This window comes from Pristis pectinata, chromosome 15 (genome assembly GCF_009764475.1).
Source record: "Pristis pectinata isolate sPriPec2 chromosome 15, sPriPec2.1.pri, whole genome shotgun sequence".
NCBI classification, from domain to species: Eukaryota; Metazoa; Chordata; class Chondrichthyes; order Rhinopristiformes; family Pristidae; genus Pristis; species Pristis pectinata.
Window position 1 is genome coordinate 41,769,098 of NC_067419.1, and position 12,128 is coordinate 41,781,225.

A 12,128-nucleotide genomic window follows, 5' to 3' on the forward strand; every position below is an offset into this window, starting at 1 on the left:
GATCGTGAGGTCAGAGTCTATCTCATCGTATAAGGGAACCGTTCAATGGTCTTATCACAGTGGGGTAGAAGCTGTCCTTAAGTCTTGTGGTACGTGCCCTCAGGCTCCTGTATCTTCCACCCAATGGAAGAGGAGAGAAGAGAGAATGGCCTGGGTGGGGGGGGGGGGGCGGGTGGGGGTCTTGATTATGCTGGCATGGTAAAAGACCAGAGTGGTGATATCTCCAATTAATGTCAATTGGAGAACTGAGCCCAAACTGCACCCGAGGTTACTTAAGTAACTTATGAGAAATTCTTCCCTTGAACTTCCTCTCAAACTCAATCACATCACCAGGAACTAGCAAAATCCAATTTTAAGATTTTTTTAGTCTTTTGTCTTCAAAAACTTGCCTTGATGTACTTCAGGGAGATTATGTGGAATGTACATATGAAAATTGTTTTTATCCACAACAAATAATTATTTTAAATTGCTGTTTTATTTCTCCAGCTGTAACTCAGTTTTAGAGTACTAAAAGTGACCTTTGAGAAATTCATAGAGCGGCTTTCTTAAATTGGAAAGAAAATCACATTCAAAGCGTTTTATGATAACTTCATCAGTCATAATGCCCAAAAGGTACAACTTAATGTTTGGAGCCCATTTGATTGCCTACATCCCCATGCTTTTAGAAGTTCCCACAGAGGGTGTGGCCAATTAGGTTGGTGCAGTGTAATGGTTATTAAGCAGACCATTAGGTCACAGAAACACAATTCATGCCAAGTTGCATTTAAATTTCTACTCCCTCTGCTCTTTCCCCATTGCCTTGCAAGTATTTTCCCTTGAAGTGTTTAATCAATTCCCTTTGAAATGCAGTCTCTGTGTCTCCCTTTTGAACATTCCTGTTAAATCTGTCTCTACCTTTTATTGCTTTCCAGATTCCAAATGTGACAATAATAAACCAATTCCAATTCCAATTCCAATTCCAACTCCAAAGTAGTTTCTTTTTGCCCCAGATTCCAGCATCTACTGTCTCCACATTGTGGAGTTACATGTAGGGTGCACTTGGTAAAAGTTCCTTCCTTAAGGAGCATTAGAGAACCAGATGGGGTTTGAAACAGCAGTTCACTTGTTTTATGGTCCTCATTACTAACTCATTGTTATTCCAGATTTGATGCTAATGTACAAAATGTAAATTAAAGCAAAGAATAATTATGTTATAGAACCCCGGCCAGAGCATAGTTGGAACACATTCAACTATTACGCATATTAAAAATAGGATACAAAGGCATTGTGTTGTGAGGAAAGCACAACGATTTATGAGAATGACACCAGAGCTGAGAGGTTACACCTATCAGGGAAAATTGGATAGGGTGAGGTTGACATTCCCGGATCACTGAATTTACTGTGTCGATAATGATAAGTATTTATGTGTACATAAAAGAACCTTGGACTTTGCTTTGTTGACCCTTTTTATGCATAACTTTATTTAATATATAAGGCCAATTTAGGCCTCACAAATAAAAATAAATGATGGACCATCTGAGTAGACGTCTCCTTTCAGCAGGGAAGGTGATTAGATAGGGTAGTTAATGATTATTAAATTTTTAAATTTTATTTACAGCGTGATAACAGGCCCTTCTGGCCCAACGAGTCCGCGCCGCCCATTTTTAAACCCCCAAATTAACCTACCCGTACGTCTTTAGAACGTGGGAGGAAACCGGAGCACCTGGAGGAAACCCACGCAGACACAGGAGGACACACAAACTCCTTACAGACAGCGACGGGAATCAAACCCCGATCGCTGGCGCTGTAATAGCGTTGCGCTAACCGCTACGCTACCGTGCCATAAAATGGTTTTTATCAGAGTAAATAAGAAGAAATTATTTCCTGTGGCAGAAGATGCAGACATTGGCTCTAGAGTTAGAGAGGACACGATGAAACTTTTTATTTAATGCAGCAGATTGTTGTGATCTGACATAGGCTTCTTGAAAGGGCAGTGGACGTAGACACAACGGGAACTTCCAAAAGGGAAGTGGATAAAGGAAAATTGTGTGTAGGGGAGGGGAGGGAGTGGGAGTCATTGGGTATCTCTACAAAGAACCTACACAGGTACAATGGAACAATCAGCCTCTTTCTATGCTGTAGTATTTGATGACCTGCTGGTATGATCTTTATCCTCAAAGCATTTTTAGATGGCAACTTCAGTGTTATTTTCTGTGAACGTTTATTTACTTGAGGTCATGTTAGCTTGTCAATGCAAGTAGATGTTTGGTAGTGAAGTTGTTTTTTGGGTGGAAGCTCTGTGTTTTGTAATTAGATCATACGTGTCCCGCCTCTTCACTGAGGGAGCTCGTTACCCCATACAAGGTGTGACGTGTTTGGACTATGGTTTGGTACACTGGAGCCAACTCATTGTTATCTTCCCACCAATCACTCATTCACTGAGTCAGAACTGATGACACATAACTTTTCCAAATCGCACTGCCTCAGATTCCTTTCACAATGGTTAATTCAGTTGCCGACACACCCAATAATGATTTGCAAATCTGTTTGTTTGCTGCACGAGTTACTGAGCTGTTTAGCATTCTTGGTGAAAAGTGCCTGTGGGAGCTTGCTGTGCATAAACAGGCTACCAGGTAACGTCTCAAGCATTTAGAGACATTCTGAATGTTACTTTATTTACACCAATTATGTTATTTTATAGTCAGGCCTTGAATATTTTGGATTTTATTTTTGGTTCAGTTCGGTTTTCATTTGTTGTTGGCAAGGTTGGACACTAGCATTTGTTTAAAAAATACACTCAAGAGGTGCATCAATTTTCAACCTCTATAAAGTGCCACTAAACTGAAACCAGTAGTAGTAACTATTACAGACTAGTTGGTAATTAGTTTATTATTGTCACATGTACCGAGATACAGAGAAAAACTTATTTTGCAAGCCATCTAGACAGATCATTCCAAACATTGAGGTAGTACAAAGGGAAAACCAATAGCAGAATGCAGAATATGGTGTTACAGTTACAGAGAAAGTGCAGTGAAGATAGACAAATAAGGTGTCAGGGCTGTGACGAGGTAGATTGTGAGATCAAGAGTTCATCTATTTCTTCAACAATATCTTCATTTCCTTTCATGTAACTGTGAGCACCTCCTCCTCCTCATCCCGTTCCTCCCCGTCTTTTTACTTTCTTGCCATTGTCTTGCTCCTGTTCAGAACATCTCACAGGTAGTTGGGATTGGTTAGTGTCCATTTGAGCATTTTGAAAGCCATGTGTAGAACAAAATAAAGAAAAGTGTTCACTCTGCACAGCTGGTAGATGTTGGCTGTAAGGAGTTTTATCCCAGGGTCATAGAAATTTACGCCACAAAAGGAGGCAATTTGGCCCATTGAATCCTTGCTGTCCAAGAATGTTTTGGTTAATCCCATTTCCCAGTTCTCGGTTGGTAGCCCTGCAGGTCATGGCTCTTTAATTGCACACCCAAGCACTGTTTAAGTGTGCTGAGGGTTGCCCCCTCTATCACCCTTCAGGCAGCAAGATCCAGGCACTCATTCCGCATTGTTTCAAATAATTTCTTCTCAAATCCCATCTAATTCTTCTACCAATTAACTAAAATCCATTCCCTGGGTTACTGGCCTCCCTGCTAAAGGAAATGGGTTCTTTCTGTCCATCTTCTCATTATCTTATCCAAATTAATTAAACTTCCCCTCAGTTTAGAACAGAACAATACAGCCTGCTATATCTATGCCAACTGTGATAGCAAATTAAAGTAATCCTGTCTGCCTGCCCATGGACTATATCCCTCTATTCCCTGCCTGTTCATGTGTGTGTTTCAATGCCTCTTAAGCGTTGCTGTCGTATCTGCTTCCACCACTTTCCCTGGCAATGCCTTCCAGGCACCCACCACTCTCTGTGTAAAAAAACTTGCCTTGCACATCTCAGTAAAGCTTTCCCCCTCTCACCTTAAACCTGTGCCCGCTAGTGAAACAAAGGACTGCAGATGCTGGAATCTAGATGAAAAACACTACGATGCTGGAGGAACTTAGCAGGCCAGGCAGCATCCGTGGAGAAAAGCAGGCGGTTTCCTGACCCGAAACGTTGACCGCCTGTTTTTCTCCACGGGTGCTGCCTGGCCTGCTGAGTTCCTCCAACATCGTAGTGTTTTTCATCTATACCCTCTAGTATTTGACATTTCCATCCTGAGACAAATACTCTGACAATCTACCCTATCTACACCTCTCATAATTTTATACTCTTCTATCAGGTCTCCCCTCAGTCTCCAACGCTCCAGAGAAAACAATCCAAGTTTGTCCAACCTCTCCTTATAGCTAATACTGTGTTAACCAGCCAGCATCCTGGTGAACCTTTTCTGCATTCCTCCAAAGACTCCACATCCTTCCTGTAGTGTGGCAACCAGAACTGTACATGATTCTCCAAATGTGACCCAACCAAAGTTTTATACAGCTGCTTTTGTTCCAAACATGACAAACCCAGCCTATACAATTTCCGCTTCACCATAATCCTCCAGCCCTGGCTACATCCCTGTACATCTTCTCTGCATCCATTGCTAGCAGAGTGCGGTACCCAGAGCTAACCCCATTTGCCTGCATTTGGTTCATATCCCTCTAAATCTTTTCTTTCCATGTACCTGTCCAAATGCCTTTTAAATATCATAATTAAGATAAGATTTCTTTATTAGTCACATGTACATTGAAACACACAGTGAAATGCATCTTTTGCATAGAATGGTCTGGGGGCAGCCCGCAAGTGTCGCCACGCTTCCGGCACCAACATAGCATGCCCACAACTTCCTAACCCGTACGTCTTTGGAATGTGGGAGGAAACCGGAGCACCCGGAGGAAACCCACGCAGACACAGGGAGAACGTACAAACTCCTTACAGACAGAGGCTGGAATTGAACCCGGGTCGCTGGCGCTGTAATGGCGTTATGCTAACCGCTACACTACCGTGCCTGGCCACCTCTACACCTCCACTGGCAGCTCATTCCACACACCCACCATCTCATGTGTGAAAAATTTGCCCCTCAGGTTCCTTTTAAATCTTTCCCCTCTCACCTTAAGCCTATGTATGCCTTATATATGCCCTATAGTTTTGGACTCCCAAACCCTGAGGAAAAGACTATGGCCGTTCACCTTATATATGCCCCTCATGATTTTATAAACCTCTATAAGGTCATGCCTCTTGAAAACAGTGAATGAATTTATTCTGGTATTTCTGTCTTTCATCACTAGGTTAAATGCGTTTAACATTGAGGTCACAGGAAGAGTATAGTAAAGATCCGAGTATCTCTTTATTCCCATGGTGGATGCAATGACTGTGGTGTAAACACTACATTTTACTGCACACATTACATCACTACATTTTTGAAGGTTAGTATAAATAGTTATGCTTTCTACTTGAGAGAAACAGTTACAGCTACACCAGGCAGGTAAGTATTAATACCAGGAACAGACTGACCCAAACTATAAACTTCGGGACACTGCATGCAGTCTCATCCTGACTGGCAGAGCACAGGGCAGGAAAATATTCGACGCACCAGGACATCGTGGGTTGGAGCCAGTTTCAGCTGCAGTTTTTCAGCCTCCTAGGAAATTCTGGATAACAAATGTTCATCAGCAAAGTGCTCATTTTCGCAAAATTAGGACAGCTGAGTATAGAGAAGGAAGGGTTTGCATTTCTATTGTGTCTTTCACAACTGCACAGATTCCTAATAAGTGTTACAGCCAATGTAGTATTTCTGAAGTACACTGTGGGGAAATGTAGCAGGTGACTTACGCACAGCAGGCTCCCAGAGAAATCGCTGTGACGGTGAGCAGACGATCGGTTCTAGTAGATGATATATATAGCTGCAATGTGACTTCCTGACTTTTATACTCAATGCCCTGACCAATGAAGGCAAGCATGCCACATGCCTTCTTTACCACCCTATCTACTTGTGTGGATACTTTCAGTGAGCTATGGACTTGGACCCCAAGATCCCTCTGTACGTCAATGCTGCTAAGGGTCCTGCCATTAACTGTACACTTTCCCCCTACATTAGACCTCCCAAAGTGCAACACCTCACACTTGCTCAGATTAAACTCCATTTGCTTATGAAGAACCTATTGACCACTGCCTTAAGAAATATTTGAAGTCTCTGCTTCCATTGACCTTTGAGGAGGAGAATTCTGAAGACACACAACCCTCTGAGAGAAAAAGTTTGGTCTCATCTCTGTCTTCAGTGGGAGTCCCCCTGTTTTTAAACAGCGATCCTCTGTTCTAGATTCGATACATCCTCTCTACATCCATCCTGTGAAAACCACTCAAGGGGACTGAAACTCGTTGAGATGAATAACGAGGAAGATGTTAGGTCCCCGCAGATTAACTACACATCAGATGTGCACCCCAGCCTGTCTCTGGGAGCGGGGAGACGGGCAATGTCGAAAATTGCAGTTGGAAATCTTCTACAAGCTTAGGGCAGGTAATAGTTTGTACAACTTGAATATCATTTTAAATTAGGAAGACTTGAGTTGAACAAGTAAACAGCAGAGGAGATTGAAACCCAAGGGAGGCTCACAAGTGTTTGTAAATATGGGAACAATTACCACTCGTAGAAGCAGCCTCCAGCTAGGTAGGTTTTATCTGCACTGGGGTCTGAGGCATTCTCATAAAAGGTTTACATTTATAGTCCAGTGAAATGTTCTTTCTTTAATTATCCTTTCCGGTCACACAGTTTGCCTGAGGAGACTGATGTTCTGATTTACAAAGGATGCCAGTGTTATCTGTAAACTACAAAGGCCTGCACTCCCTCATGTACTGAGTTTGCCCATTATATTTTGCATTCTTCAGCCTCGCTAAGAATCTAAATGTATCCATGCAGGTAGACATTATTATCTGAGGATAGGGGAACCGAGAACTAGAGGACATAGGTGTAGGGTGAGAAAGGAAAGATTTAATAGGAACTTTTTCACCAGAGGATGGTATGTGTATGGAATGAGCTGCCAGAGGAAGTGGTTGAGGGAGGTACATTAACAACATTTAAAAGGCACTTGGACAGGTACATGGATAAGAAAGGATCAGAGGGATATGAGCCAAATGCAGGCAAGTGGGACTGGCTTAGATGGGAATCTCGGACCAAAGAGCCTGTTTCTGTGCTGTATGACTCTATGACCCTATGACAGTGTTCTTTTTTATTGTTCATTTTTCAGGATGTGGGCAAGGGCACCACTTATTATCCGCCCCAAACTCTGCTTGAGAACTGTTTTCTTAGACGACTACAGACCTTCTAGTGAAGGTGCTCCTGCAGTGCTGTTGCACAGGGCGTTCCAGGATTTAGAACCTGGAATATTACGTGCAGTTCTAGTCGCCATACTACAGGAAGGATGTGATTAAATTAGAGAGGGTGCAGAAAAGATTCACAAGGATGTTGCTGAGATTGGAGAGCTTGAGTTATGGTGATAGGCTGAGGCTGTTTTCCCTGGAGCAAAGGAGGCTGAGGGGTGATCTTATAAAGGTTTGTAGAGGGCATAGATAAGGTGGACGGGCACAGTCTTTTTCCCAGGGTCGGGGAGTCTAAAACTAGAGGGCATAGGTTTAAAAAGAGAGGGAAAATTTTTAGAGGGGATCTGAGGGGCAAGTTTTTCACACAGAGTGGTGGGTGTATGGAATAAGCTGCCAGAGGAAGTAGTTGTCCTGGATACTTCCTTGTGAATCTTTTCGAGCTTTATAACCTCCTTCCTGTAGTATGACAATGCACACCATAGTGTGGTCTTACCTATGTCTTGTACAGCTGTGACGTGACGTCCCAACTTTTGCACTCAATGATGAAAGCTCGCATGCCATACGCCTTCTTTACCATCCTGTCTAACTGTGTTGCCACTTTCAGGGAACTATGTACTTGGACCACGAAGTGTCTCTGTTCCACAACACTCTCCAGGGCCCCACCATTCACTGTGTATGTCCTGCCCTGGTTTAACAGATCAAAATGCATCACTTCACATTTGTCCGAGTTAAATTCCAGTTTAAGTTTCTATACTTACATTCAGAGTTCTACACTGTTGATGTAAAGAGATGGGTTCAAATCCTAATATGGCAGGTGGGGAAGATAAATTCAAGTAATTTAATCAATACAGAACTTGGAAAAGAAAGCTAGTTAGCTAATGGTAACCAGGCAACTACCCGATTATTGTAAAAACCCATCTGGTTCACTAATGTTCTTCAGGGAAGTAAATCTGCTCTCCTTATTAGGTCTGGTCTGTAGATATTGGTATTGGTGTTGGTTTATTATTGTCACTTGTAATGCACTTTCCTGTAGGCGTGACACTTTACTCTGTATTCTATCATTGTTTTACCCTGTACTACCTCAATGCACTGTGTAATGAATTGACCTGTACGATCGGTATGCAAGATGAGTTTTTCACTGTACCTCGGTACAAGTGACAATAATGAACCAATACCAATACCAATACATATATACCAGACCTAATAAGATATGTGATTGCAGACCCACTGATGTGGGTCTTTTAACTGCCTCTCCAATTCAGGGGCAATTCAGGAAGGACAATAAATGCTGATGTTGACCAGATGTCTATAGTCTGTGAATGAATTGATTTTAAAAAAAATTAGGATTGCCACACTGTTGAAGGGAGGAAACTGTAGCTGTCTAGACTAATTGTAGCCTTCAACCTGCATTGGTGCTGGCAAATCTGTGTGTATATGTGTGTGCTAGGGTTTCTATAGACGTATGGTGGAGAGCATTCTGACTGGTTGCATCACCGCCTGGTATGGAGGCTCCAATGTGCAGGATCGAAAGAGGCTGCAGAGGGTTGTAGACTCAGCCAGCTACATCGTGGGCACAACCCTCCCCACCATCGAGGGCATCTCCAAGAGGTGGTGCCTCAAGGAGGCAGCATCCATCACTAAGGACCCTCACCGCCCGGGACATGCCCTCTTCTCGTTACTACCATTGGGGAGGAGGTACAGGAGCCTGAAGACCCACATTCAATGATTCAGGAACAGCTTCTTCCCCTCCGCCATCAGATTTCTGAACGGTCCATGAACCCATGAACACTACCTCATTATTCCTCTTTTATTGCACTATTTATTTATTTTGTAATTTATGGTAATTTTATATCTTTGCACTGTACTGCCGCCACAAAACAACAAATTTTACGTCATCTAAGTCTGTGATAATAAATCTGATTCTGATTCTGGCAATGTGTACTCAGGGTGGGAAACAACGGGAGGCGATATAGTGCCTGTAATATGACAGGGAAGGATCTGAGCTCAGAGTACACAGGAGAGAGGTGGTCAGTGATGGCCAAAGCAACTGAAAGGGCAGTCAGGAAAGTGAGCCAGTGTCACTGGAAGACAAAGAAAGGATGACAAAGAAAAGAAAGGTTTATGAAGCACCAGTCACATACTCAGGTCACGCAAATGAGAACCTTCTTTCACCGATCAAACAAAAGCTAATTGAGCACAGCTAGATCCCACACTGGTGACAATATCCTGCATTCCCAACATTTTGGGTATGGGGTTGGCAGGTGTTGAGGCGAGGGCTTCCTAAGGCAATTGGTGGTAGCAGCTGTGAAGGGTGCAGGGACTGGTCTGGGAACGGGCCAGCCAGTGTGTCACTATTTACTTTGTAGCTTGGCGTCGCTTACTGACAGCGCTTGCCAAAGGATTCCTTTGCCAGAATGTTGGGTGACTTGTACAGAGGAGCAGCTGCCAAGAAGCACCGACAATTAACCCTTTAATATATGGTTGATGAGAAAGTACTTCAAACCAAACTAAAGCAGCTTTTACACAGCACTCCTCAACACCATATAAACGTCTGACTTATTAGTGTCAGAGAGTCATACACTGTGGAAACAGGCCCTTCGAGCCAACTTGTCCAGACCGACCAAGGTGCCACCTAAGCTAGTCCCAGTTGCCTGTATTTCACCCATATCCCTCTAAACCTTTCCTATCCATGCACTTATCCAAAATGTTGCTGTTGTACCTGCCTCAACTACTTTCTTTGGCTGCTTGCACCTTTGAAATGGTGGCTGCAAGTTCCAGCAAAAGGATGGCACAAACCCTATTTAAAATCTGTGCTGTACAACAAAAACCTTCATTTATATAGCGCCTTTAACAGAGCAGACACCTCCCAAGGCAGTTCACAGGAGGGTCAGGGCGGCACGGTAGTGTAGTGGTTAGTGTAACACTATTACAGTGCCAGCGATCCGGCTTCAATCCGGCCGCTGTCTGTAAGGAGTTTGTACGTTCTCCCCGTGTCTGCTTGGGTTTCCTCCGGGTGCTCCGGTTTCCTCCCACATTCCAAAAACGTACGGGTTAGGAAGTTGTGGGCACGCTATGTTGGCGCCAGAAGCGTGACGACACTTGCAGGCTGCCCCCAGAACACTCTGCGCAAAAGGTGCATTTCACTGTGTGTTCCGATGTACATGTGACTAATAAAGAAATCATATCGTATCATCAGACCAAAATTGACACTGAGCCACATATTCGTGCAGGCTGAGTCAAAGAGATGGGTTTTACAGAGAGGATGGGGGGGGGGGGATGGTGGGGATGTGGGGGGGAAGTTTAGGGAGGAAGGCTCTGAGTTTAGGACCAAGTCATCAGTGAAGGGATGATTTAAATTAGGGGTGCTTAGGAGGGCAGAATTGGAGGAGAATAACAATCTGGGAGGGTTGTGGAGATGAAGGAGATAACAGAGATAGTGAGGGGTGTGAAAAGCCAGCTGGTTGATTAGACCCTGTAACTTGGTAATTTGTTTACCTACTGCCATTACCACGGCATTCCGAGATTAACTACCATTACCACCGATTGGAGACACAAGAGACTGCAGATGCTGGAATCTGGAGCAGGAAACAAGATGCTGGAGGAACTCAGCGAGTCAGGCAGCATCTGTGGAGGGAAATGGACAGACAAGACCCTTCATCTGGACTGATTCGTTAGTTGTTAGTTTCTGATTAGTTTAGTTTTTTTGTCAAACATACTCGGGCGCAATGAAATTCTTTGCTCGCATGAAGCTCGCAGAGTAAACAGTGTACATGGTAACAATAAATACAGCAATAAATACAACGATGAGGGCAAAACTGGTGCAAAGATTGTAGTGCAGTCTGAAGTAGTGCAGAAAGAAATGCTCAAGTGACTGCACTCAGAGATTAACTACCATCACTCCTGAACACCCATTGTAGAAAGGGTGTGGAGGCTTTGGAGAGGGTGCAGAAGAGGTTCACCAGGATGCTGCCTGGATTGGAGGGCATGTGCTACAACGAGAGGTTGGACAAACTTGGGTTGTTTTCTCTGGAGCAGTGGAGGCTGATAATCAAAATCAGAATCAGGTTTATTATCACTGACATACGTTGTGAAATTTGTTGTTTTGCGGCAGCAGTACAGTGCAAGACATAAAAATTACTATAAGTTACAAAAATAAGTAGTGCAAAAGAGGAATAACGAAGTAGTGTTCATGGGTCATAGATAGACAGCCGGTATCTTTTTCCCAGGGTCAAAATGTCTAATACCAGAGGGCATGCATTTAAGGCAAGAAGGAGTAAGTTCAAAGGAGATGTGCGGGGCAAGTTTTTTTACACAGAGAGTGGTGGGTGCCTGGAATGCGCTGCCAAGGATTGTAGTGGAGGCAGATACAATAGAGGTGTTTAAGAAGCTCTTAGATAGGCACATGAATATGCAGAGAATGGAGGGATATGGAGATTGTGAAGGCAGAAGGGATTCATTTAGTAATTACGAGTTTAAGATTTCTTTATTAGTCACATGTACATCGAAACACACAGTGAAATGCATCTTTTTGCATACAGTGTTCTGGGGGCAGCCCGCAAGTGTCACCATGCTTCCAGCGCCAACATAGCATGCCCACAACTTCCTAACCCGTGCGTCTTTGGAATGTTGGGGGAAACCAGAGCACCTGGAGGAAACCCACGCAGACACGGGGAGAACGTACAAGCTCCTTACAGACAGTGGCTGGAATTGAACCCAGGTTGCTGGCGCTGTAATAGCGTTACGACACTACCTTAACTAGTTTGGCACAACATTGTAGGGTAAAGGACCTGTTCCTGTGCTATACTGTTCTGTGTTCCAACACTGATTACAGAATCTCCACCCTTTTACAGTTGACACATAATTAGATAAATTGCAA

The 12,128-nt window shown here is 43.6% G+C and overlaps 1 protein-coding gene across 1 annotated transcript in view; it reads left to right on the top strand.

Moving 5' to 3' along the window:
* The window catches only part of rassf3 (Ras association domain family member 3), a 172,425-nt gene that overhangs the window by 90,309 nt on the left and 69,988 nt on the right, over window positions 1-12,128 (top strand). The gene's annotated exons all lie outside the window — the stretch shown is intronic.